This window comes from Callionymus lyra, unplaced genomic scaffold, assembly GCF_982586985.1.
Source record: "Callionymus lyra unplaced genomic scaffold, fCalLyr1.hap1.1 HAP1_SCAFFOLD_48, whole genome shotgun sequence".
Lineage (NCBI taxonomy): Eukaryota > Metazoa > Chordata > Actinopteri > Syngnathiformes > Callionymidae > Callionymus > Callionymus lyra.
Window position 1 is genome coordinate 497501 of NW_028258562.1, and position 10000 is coordinate 507500.

The 10000-nt window shown below is 58.6% G+C and overlaps 1 non-coding gene across 1 annotated transcript; it reads right to left on the reverse strand.

Annotated features, from left to right (window-relative positions):
• Positions 1-6775: 6775 nt before the first annotated feature.
• On the reverse strand, positions 6776-6894 carry LOC148058764 (5S ribosomal RNA). Its single transcript, XR_015709628.1, has one exon. It is a non-coding gene; the product is annotated as a 5S ribosomal RNA (ribosomal RNA).
• Positions 6895-10000: the final 3106 nt, after the last annotated feature.

A 10000-nucleotide genomic window follows, 5' to 3' on the forward strand; every position in this document is an offset into this window, starting at 1 on the left:
TAGGTGGTTGCGCTCGTGACATCAAAAAGACCACTTTTTGAAGAGCAGTCACACTCGGAAAAAATTTCTTTCGTCAGGCAAAAGAACCAGAGTTCTCCGCGGCCATCCACTCCAACCTTGTCCGACTTTGAGGCACCAGGCTCGGCCACCCTCCGAGCCTTTTCCTTCCCTCTCCTGTTATGGTGCCTCCCTATTAACCTCTAGGTGGTTGCGCTCGTGACATCAAAAAGACCACTTTTTGAGGAGCAGTCACACTCGGAAAAAATTTCTTTCGTCAGGCAAAAGAACCAGAGTTCTCCGCGGCCATCCACTCCAACCTTGTCCGACTTTGAGGCACCAGGCTCGGCCACCCTCCGAGCCTTTTCCTTCCCTCTCCTGTTATGGTGCCTCCCTATTAACCTCTAGGTGGTTGCGCTCGTGACATCAAAAAGACCACTTTTTGCAGAGCAGTCACACTCGGAAAAAATTTCTTTCGTCAGGCAAAAGAACCAGAGTTCTCCGCGGCCATCCACTCCAACCTTGTCCGACTTTGAGGCACCAGGCTCGGCCACCCTCCGAGCCTTTTCACTCCCTCTCCTGTTATGGTGCCTCCCTATTAACCTCTAGGTGGTTGCGCTCGTGACATCAAAAAGACCACTTTTTGAGGAGCAGTCACACTCGGAAAAAATTTCTTTCGTCAGGCAAAAGAACCAGAGTTCTCCGCGGCCATCCACTCCAACCTTGTCCGACTTTGAGGCACCAGGCTCGGCCACCCTCCGAGCCTTTTCACTCCCTCTCCTGTTATGGTGCCTCCCTACTAACCTCTAGGTGGTTGCGCTCGTGACATCAAAAAGACCACTTTTTGCAGAGCAGTCACACTCGGAAAAAATTTCTTTCGTCAGGCAAAAGAACCAGAGTTTTCAGCGGTCATCCACTCCAACCTTGTCCGATTTTGAGGCACCAGGCTCGGCCACCCTCCGAGCCTTTTCCTTCCCTCTCCTGTTATGGTGCCTCCCTATTAACCTCTAGGTGGTTGCGCTCGTGACATCAAAAAGACCACTTTTTGCAGAGCAGTCACACTCGGAAAAAATTTCTTTCGTCAGGCAAAAGAACCAGAGTTTTCAGCGGCCATCCACTCCAACCTTGTCCGATTTTGAGGCACCAGGCTCGGCCACCCTCCGAGCCTTTTCACTCCCTCTCCTGTTATGGTGCCTCCCTATTAACCTCTAGGTGGTTGCGCTCGTGACATCAAAAAGACCACTTTTTGCAGAGCAGTCACACTCGGAAAAAATTTCTTTCGTCTGGCAAAAGAACCAGAGTGTTCAGCGGTCATTCACTCCAACCTTGTCCGATTTTGAGGCACCAGGCTCGGCCACCCTCCGAGCCTTTTCACTCCCTCTCCTGTTGTGGTGCCTCCCTATTAACCTCTAGGTGGTTGCGCTCGTGACATCAAAAAGACCACTTTTTGCAGAGCAGTCACACTCGGGAAAAATTTCTTTCGTCTGGCAAAAGAACCAGAGTTTTCAGCGGTCATCCACTCCAACCTTGTCCGATTTTGAGGCACCAGGCTCGGCCACCCTCCGAGCCTTTTCACTCCCTCTCCTGTTATGGTGCCTCCCTATTAACCTCTAGGTGGTTGCGCTCGTGACATCAAAAAGACCACTTTTTGCAGAGCAGTCACACTCGGGAAAAATTTCTTTCGTCTGGCAAAAGAACCAGAGTTTTCAGCGGTCATCCACTCCAACCTTGTCCGATTTTGAGGCACCAGGCTCGGCCACCGTCCGAGCCTTTTCACTCCCTCTCCTGTTATGGTGCCTCCCTATTAACCTCTAGGTGGTTGCGCTCGTGACATCAAAAAGACCACTTTTTTCAGAGCAGTCACACTCGGAAAAAAATTCTTTCGTCTGGCAAAAGAACCAGAGTTTTCAGCGGTCATCCACTCCAACCTTGTCCGATTTTGAGGCACCACGCTCGGCCACCGTCCGAGCCTTTTCACTCCCTCTCCTGTTATGGTGCCTCCCTATTAACCTCTAGGTGGTTGCGCTCGTGACATCAAAAAGACCACTTTTTTCAGAGCAGTCACACTCGGAAAAAATTTCTTTCGTCTGGCAAAAGAACCAGAGTTTTCAGCGGTCATCCACTCCAACCTTGTCCGATTTTGAGGCACCAGGCTCGGCCACCGTCCGAGCCTTTTCACTCCCTCTCCTGTTATGGTGCCTCCCTATTAACCTCTAGGTGGTTGCGCTCGTGACATCAAAAAGACCACTTTTTTCAGAGCAGTCACACTCGGGAAAAATTTCTTTCGTCTGGCAAAAGAACCAGAGTTATCAGCGGTCATCCACTCCAACCTTGTCCGACGTTGAGGCACCGATGTCGGCCAAGTTCTGAGCGTTCCACCGCCGAATGCCACTGGTCCTCAACACAGCGGACTTCCAATCCAACCTTGTCCGACTTTGAGGCACCGAAGTCGGCCTCAGCCCGAGCCTTCCCCCGCCGACCTCACTGGAGCCCGACATCCAGGGACCGGCGGAGGTCGCCCGCATGACCGCGGCAAAGTGTCTCAAAGTCGGGCACGACCGCTCGAGTCACCCGCCAACCCGGTCCGGGGCACCTCCAGGGACCGGCGGAGGTCGCCCGCATGACCGCGGCAAAGTGTCTCAAAGTCGGGCATGACCGCTCGAGTCACCCGCCAACCCGGTCCGGGGCACCTCCAGGGACCGGCGGAGGACGCCCGCATGACCGCGACAAAGTGTCTCAAAGTCGGGCACGACCGCTCGAGTCACCCGCCAACCCGGTCCGGGGCACCTCCAGGGACCGGCGGAGGACGCCCGCATGACCGCGACAAAGTGTCTCAAAGTCGGGCATGACCGCTCGAGTCACCCGCCAACCCGGTCCGGGGCACCTCCAGGGACCGGCGGAGGACGCCCGCATGACCGCGACAAAGTGTCTCAAAGTCGGGCATGACCGCTCGAGTCACCCGCCAACCCGGTCCGGGGCACCTCCAGGGACCGGCGGAGGACGCCCGCATGACCGCGACAAAGTGTCTCAAAGTCGGGCACGACCGCTCGAGTCACCCGCCAACCCGGTCCGGGGCACCTCCAGGGACCGGCGGAGGACGCCCGCATGACCGCGACAAAGTGTCTCAAAGTCGGGCACGACCGTTCGAGTCACCCGCCAACCCGGTCCGGGGAACCTCCGGGGACCGGCGGAGGTCGCTCGCATGACCGCGACAAAGTGTCTCAAAGTCGGGCACGACCGCTCGAGTCACCCGCCAACCCGGTCCGGGGCACCTCCAGGGACCGGCGGAGGACGCCCGCATGACCGCGACAAAGTGTCTCAAAGTCGGGCATGACCGTTCGAGTCACCCGCCAACCCGGTCCGGGGCACCTCCAGGGACCGGCGGAGGAGGCCCGCATGACCGCGACAAAGTGTCTCAAAGTCGGGCATGACCGCTCGAGTCACCCGCCAACCCGGTCCGGGGCACCTCCGGGGACCGGCGGAGGACGCCCGCATGACCGCGACAAAGTGTCTCAAAGTCGGGCACGACCGCTCGAGTCACCCGCCAACCCGGTCCGGGGCACCTCCAGGGACCGGCGGAGGACGCCCGCATGACCGCGACAAAGTGTCTCAAAGTCGGGCACGACCGCTCGAGTCACCCGCCAACCCGGTCCGGGGCACCTCCAGGGACCGGCGGAGGACGCCCGCATGACCGCGACAAAGTGTCTCAAAGTCGGGCATGACCGCTCGAGTCACCCGCCAACCCGGTCCGGGGCACCTCCGGGGACCGGCGGAGGACGCCCGCATGACCGCGACAAAGTGTCTCAAAGTCGGGCACGACCGCTCGAGTCACCCGCCAACCCGGTCCGGGGCACCTCCGGGGAGCAGTGGAGGTCGCTCGCATGACCGCGACAAAGTGTCTCAAAGTCGGGCATGACCGCTCGAGTCGCCCGCCATCCCGGTCCGGAGCTCAACACTTTGTCGTTTTTTCCACTCCCTCCCCATTAACCTCTAGGTGGTTGCGCTCGTGACATCAAAAAGACCACTTTTTGCAGAGCAGTCACACTCGGAAAAAATTCGTTTCGTCTGGCAAAAGAACCAGAGTTCTCAGCGGGCTTCCAGTCCAACCTTGTCCGATTTTGAGGCACCAGGCTCGGCCACAGTCCGAGCCCATTCACTCCCTCCCCTGTTGTACTCGCTCCCTATTAACCTCTAGGTGGTTGCGCTCGTGACATCAAAAAGACCACTTTTTGAGGAGCAGTCACACTTAGGAAAAATCCGTTTGCGCTCACACCATCCCTCCCCATTAACCTCTAGGTGGTTGCGCTCGTGACATCAAAAAGACCACTTTTTGAGGAGCAGTCACACTTAGGAAAAATCCGTTTGCGCTCACACCATCCCTCCCCATTAACCTCTAGGTGGTTGCGCTCGTGACATCAAAAAGACCACTTTTTGAGGAGCAGTCAGACACCGAGGTTTTCTGGATTTATGTCCGTTTTCCTGGTTCTCTGACTCGGGCACCTTGTGACCGACATCCCCCCCTTCCCTGGTTCTATTTTGCCGATACTTTGGTGAGTTTTCTACCCGCAAACCAAGCCCCCCAAGCCCGCCGCCTGGTGGGGGAGCATGCCGCCTGGCCCGGTTCTATTTTAGGTCACTTTGGTGAGTTTTCTACCCGCAAACCAAGCCCCCCAAGCCCGCCGCCTGGTGGGGGAAGAGGCCCCCTGGTCCCGGTTCTATTTTAGGACACTTTGGTGAGTTTTCTACCCGCAAACCAAGCCCCCCAAGCCCGCCGCCTGGTGGGGGAAGATGCCCCCTGGTCCCGGTTCTATTTTAGGACACTTTGGTGAGTTTTCTACCCGCAAACCAAGCCCCCCAAGCCCGCCGCCTGGTGGGGGAACATGCCGCCTAGCCCGGTTCTATTTTAGGTCACTTTGGTGAGTTTTCTACCCGCAAACCAAGCCCCCCCAAGCCCGCCGCCTGGTGGGGGAAGAGGCCCCCTGGTCCCGGTTCTATTTTAGGACACTTTGGTGAGTTTTCTACCCGCAAACCAAGCCCCCCAAGCCCGCCGCCTGGTGGGGGAACATGCCCCCTGGTCCCGGTTCTATTTTAGGACACTTTGGTGAGTTTTCTACCCGCAAACCAAGCCCCCCAAGCCCGCCGCCTGGTGGGGGAACATGCCCCCTGGTCCCGGTTCTATTTTAGGACACTTTGGTGAGTTTTCTACCCGCAAACCAAGCCCCCCAAGCCCGCCGCCTGGTGGGGGAACATGCCCCCTGGTCCCGGTTCTATTTTAGGACACTTTGGTGAGTTTTCTACCCGGAAACCAAGCCCCCCAAGCCCGCCACCTGGTGGGGGAAGAGGCCCCCTGGTCCCGGTTCTATTTTAGGACACTTTGGTGAGTTTTCTACCCACACTGCAGGTCCCCAAATGCCGCCATCTGGTGGGGGAACATGCCGCCTGCACCGGTTCTATTTTAAGTCACTTTGGTGAGTTTTCTGCCCACACTACGGGTCCCCAAATGCCGCCATCTGGTGGGGGAACATGCCGCCTGCACCGGTTCTATTTTAAGTCACTTTGGTGAGTTTTCTGCCCACACTACGGCTCCCCAAATGCCGCCATCTGGTGGGGGAACATGCCGCCTGCACCGGTTCTATTTTAAGTCACTTTGGTGAGTTTTCTGCCCACACTACGGGTCCCCAAATGCCGCCATCTGGTGGGGGAACATGCCGCCTGCAACGGTTCTATTTTAAGTCACTTTGGTGAGTTTTCTGCCCACACTACGGGTCCCCAAATGCCGCCATCTGGTGGGGGAACATGCCGCCTGCACCGGTTCTATTTTAAGTCACTTTGGTGAGTTTTCTGCCCACACTACGGGTCCCCAAATGCCGCCATCTGGTGGGGGGACATGCCGCCTGCACCGGTTCTATTTTAAGTCACTTTGGTGAGTTTTCTGCCCACACTACGGGTCCCCAAATGCCGCCATCTGGTGGGGGAACTGCCGCCTAGTCCCGGTTCTATTTTAGGTCACTTTTCTCACTTTCTTACCCACAAATAACGCCCCAAATGCCGCCGCCTGGTGGGGGGAACTGCCGCCTAGTCCCGGTTCTATTTTAGGTCACTTTTCTCACTTTCTTACCCACAAATAATGCCCCAAATGCCGCCGCCTGGTGGGGGGAACTGCCGCCTAGTCCCGGTTCTATTTTAGGTCACTTTTCTCACTTTCTGACCCACAAATAATGCCCCAAATGCCGCCGCCTGGTGGGGGGAACTGCCGCCTAGTCCCGGTTCTATTTTAGGTCACTTTTCTCACTTTCTGACCCACAAATAATGCCCCAAATGCCGCCGCCTGGTGGGGGGAACTGCCGCCTAGTCCCGGTTCTATTTTAGGTCACTTTTCTCACTTTCTTACCCACAAATAATGCCCCAAATGCCGCCGCCTGGTGGGGGGAACTGCCGCCTAGTCCCGGTTCTATTTTAGGTCACTTTTCTCACTTTCTGACCCACAAATAATGCCCCAAATGCCGCCGCCTGGTGGGGGGAACTGCCGCCTAGTCCCGGTTCTATTTTAGGTCACTTTTCTCACTTTCTTACCCACAAATAATGCCCCAAATGCCGCCGCCTGGTGGGGGGAACTGCCGCCTAGTCCCGGTTCTATTTTAGGTCACTTTTCTCACTTTCTGACCCACAAATAATGCCCCAAATGCCGCCGCCTGGTGGGGGGAACTGCCGCCTAGTCCCGGTTCTATTTTAGGTCACTTTTCTCACTTTCTGACCCACAAATAATGGCAAAAAAAAATGCTTACAGCACCCAGTATTCCCAGGCGGTCTCCCATCCAAGTACTAACTGGGCCCGACCCTGCTTGGCTTCCGAGATCAGACGAGATCGGGCTCATTCAGGGTGGTGTGGCCGTAAGCGAGGGAAGCGCTTGTGAAATGCCCCAAAGTGTTGAAAATGTTCCCCAGGCCCCTGGTTCCCCATCCCCGCAGGAGGAGGCTCCCCAGGCCCCCTGGTTCCCCATCCCCGCAGGAGGAGGCTCCCCAGGCCCCCTGGTGCAGGAGGAGGCTCCCCAGGCCCCTGGTTCCCCATCCCCGCAGGAGGAGGCTCCCCAGGCCCCCTGGTTCCCCATCCCCGCAGGAGGAGGCTCCCCAGGCCCCCTGGTGCAGGAGGAGGCTCCCCAGGCCCCTGGTTCCCCATCCCCGCAGGAGGAGGCTCCCCAGGCCCCCTGGTTCCCCATCCCCGCAGGAGGAGGCTCCCCAGGCCCCATGGTTCCCCATCACCGCAGGAGGAGGCTCCCCAGGCCCCCTGGTTCCCCATCCCCGCAGGAGGAGGCTCCCCAGGCCCCCTGGTGCAGGAGGAGGCTCCCCAGGCCCCCTGGTTCCCCATCCCCGCAGGAGGAGGCTCCCCAGGCCCCCTGGTTCTCCATGCCCGCAGGAGGAGGCTCCCCAGGCCCCTGGTTCCCCATGACCGCAGGAGGAGGCTCCCCAGGCCCCCTGGTTCTCCATCCCCGCAGGAGGAGGCTCCCCAGGCCCCCTGGTTCTCCATGCCCGCAGGAGGAGGCTCCCCAGGCCCCCTGGTTCTCCATCCCCGCAGGAGGAGGCTCCCCAGGCCCCCTGGTTCTCCATCCCCGCAGGAGGAGGCTCCCCAGGCCCCCATGTTCTCCATGCCCGCAGGAGGAGGCTCCCCAGGCCCCTTGGTTCTCCATCCCCGCAGGAGGAGGCTCCCCAGGCCCCTGGTTCTCCATCCCCGCAGGAGGAGGCTCCCCAGGCGCCCTGGTTCTCCATCCCCGCAGGAGGAGGCTCCCCAGGCCCCCTGGTTCTCCATGCCCGCAGGAGGAGGCTCCCCAGGCCCCCTGGTTCTCCATCACCGCAGGAGGAGGCTCCCCAGGCCCCCTGGTTCCCCATCCCCGCAGGAGGAGGCTCCCCAGGCCCCCTGGTTCTCCATGCCCGCAGGAGGAGGCTCCCCAGGCCCCCTGGTTCTCCATCCCCGCAGGAGGAGGCTCCCCAGGCCCCTGGTTCTCCATCCCCGCAGGAGGAGGCTCCCCAGGCCCCCTGGTTCTCCATCCCCGCAGGAGGAGGCTCCCCAGGCCCCCTGGTTCTCCATCCCCGCAGGAGGAGGCTCCCCAGGCCCCCTGGTTCTCCATGCCCGCAGGAGGAGGCTCCCCAGGCCCCCTGGTTGGGAGAGGGGGAAAAAGAGCAAAGTGTTTAAAAATGCCCCAAAGTGTTGAATAATGTTCCCCAGGCCCCTGGTTCCCCATCCCCGCAGGAGGAGGCTCCCCAGGCCCCCTGGTTGGGAGAGGGGGAAAAAGAGCAAAGTGTTTAAAAATGCCCCAAAGTGTTGAAAATGTTCCCCAGGCCCCTGGTTCCCCATCCCCGCAGGAGGAGGCTCCCAAGGCCCCCTGGTTGGGAGAGGGGGAAAAAGAGCAAAGTGTTTAAAAATGCCCCAAAGTGTTGAAAATGTTCCCCAGGCCCCTGGTTCCCCATCCCCGCAGGAGGAGGCTCCCCAGGCCCCCTGGTTGGGAGAGGGGGAAAAAGAGCAAAGTGTTTAAAAATGCCCCAAAGTGTTGAAAATGTTCCCCAGGCCCCTGGTTCCCCATCCCCGCAGGAGGAGGCTCCCCAGGCCCCCTGGTTGGGAGAGGGGGAAAAAGAGCAAAGTGTTTAAAAATGCCCCAAAGTGTTGAAAATGTTCCCCAGGCCCCTGGTTCCCCATCCCCGCAGGAGGAGGCTCCCAAGGCCCCCTGGTTGGGAGAGGGGGAAAAAGAGCAAAGTGTTTAAAAATGCCCCAAAGTGTTGAAAATGTTCCCCAGGCCCCTGGTTCCCCATCCCCGCAGGAGGAGGCTCCCCAGGCCCCCTGGTTGGGAGAGGGGGAAAAAGAGCAAAGTGTTTAAAAATGCCCCAAAGTGTTGAAAATGTTCCCCAGGCCCCTGGTTCCCCATCCCCGCAGGAGGAGGCTCCCCAGGCCCCCTGGTTGGGAGAGGGGGGAAAAAGACCAAAGTGTTTAAAAATGCCCCAAAGTGTTGAAAATGTTCCCCAGGCCCCTGGTTCCCCATCCCCGCAGGAGGAGGCTCCCCAGGCCCCCTGGTTGGGAGAGGGGGAAAAAGAGCAAAGTGTTTAAAAATGCCCCAAAGTGTTGAAAATGTTCCCCAGGCCCCTGGTTCCCCATCCCCGCAGGAGGAGGCTCCCCAGGCCCCCTGGTTGGGAGAGGGGGAAAAAGAGCAAAGTGTTTAAAAATGCCCCAAAGTGTTGAAAATGTTCCCCAGGCCCCTGGTTCCCCATCCCCGCAGGAGGAGGCTCCCCAGGCCCCCTGGTTGGGAGAGGGGGAAAAAGAGCAAAGTGTTTAAAAATGCCCCAAAGTGTTGAAAATGTTCCCCAGGCCCCTGGTTCCCCATCCCCGCAGGAGGAGGCTCCCCAGGCCCCCTGGTTGGGAGAGGGGGAAAAAGAGCAAAGTGTTTAAAAATGCCCCAAAGTGTTGAAAATGTTCCCCAGGCCCCTGGTTCCCCATCCCCGCAGGAGGAGGCTCCCCAGGCCCCCTGGTTGGGAGAGGGGGAAAAAGAGCAAAGTGTTTAAAAATGCCCCAAAGTGTTGAAAATGTTCCCCGGCCTCCTGGTACCCCATCCCCGCATGAGGATGTCACCCAGGCCCCTGGTTCTCCATCCCCGCAGGAGGAGGGATTGTGGGTGGGAGAGGGAAAAAAAGGCTAAAGTGTTTAAAAATGCCCCAAAGTGTTGAAAATGTTCCCCGGCCTCCTGGTACCCCATCCCCGCATGAGGATGTCACCCAGGCCCCTGGTTCTCCATCCCCGCAGGAGGAGGGATTGTGGGTGGGAGAGGGGAAAAAAAGAGCAAAGTGTTTAAAAATGCCCCAAAGTGTTGAAAATGTTCCCCAGCCTCCTGGTACCCCATCCCCGCATGAGGATGTCACCCAGGCCCCTGGTTCTCCATCCCCGCAGGAGGAGGGATTGTGGGTGGGAGAGGGAAAAAAAGGCTAAAGTGTTTAAAAATGCCCCAAAGTGTTGAAAATGTTC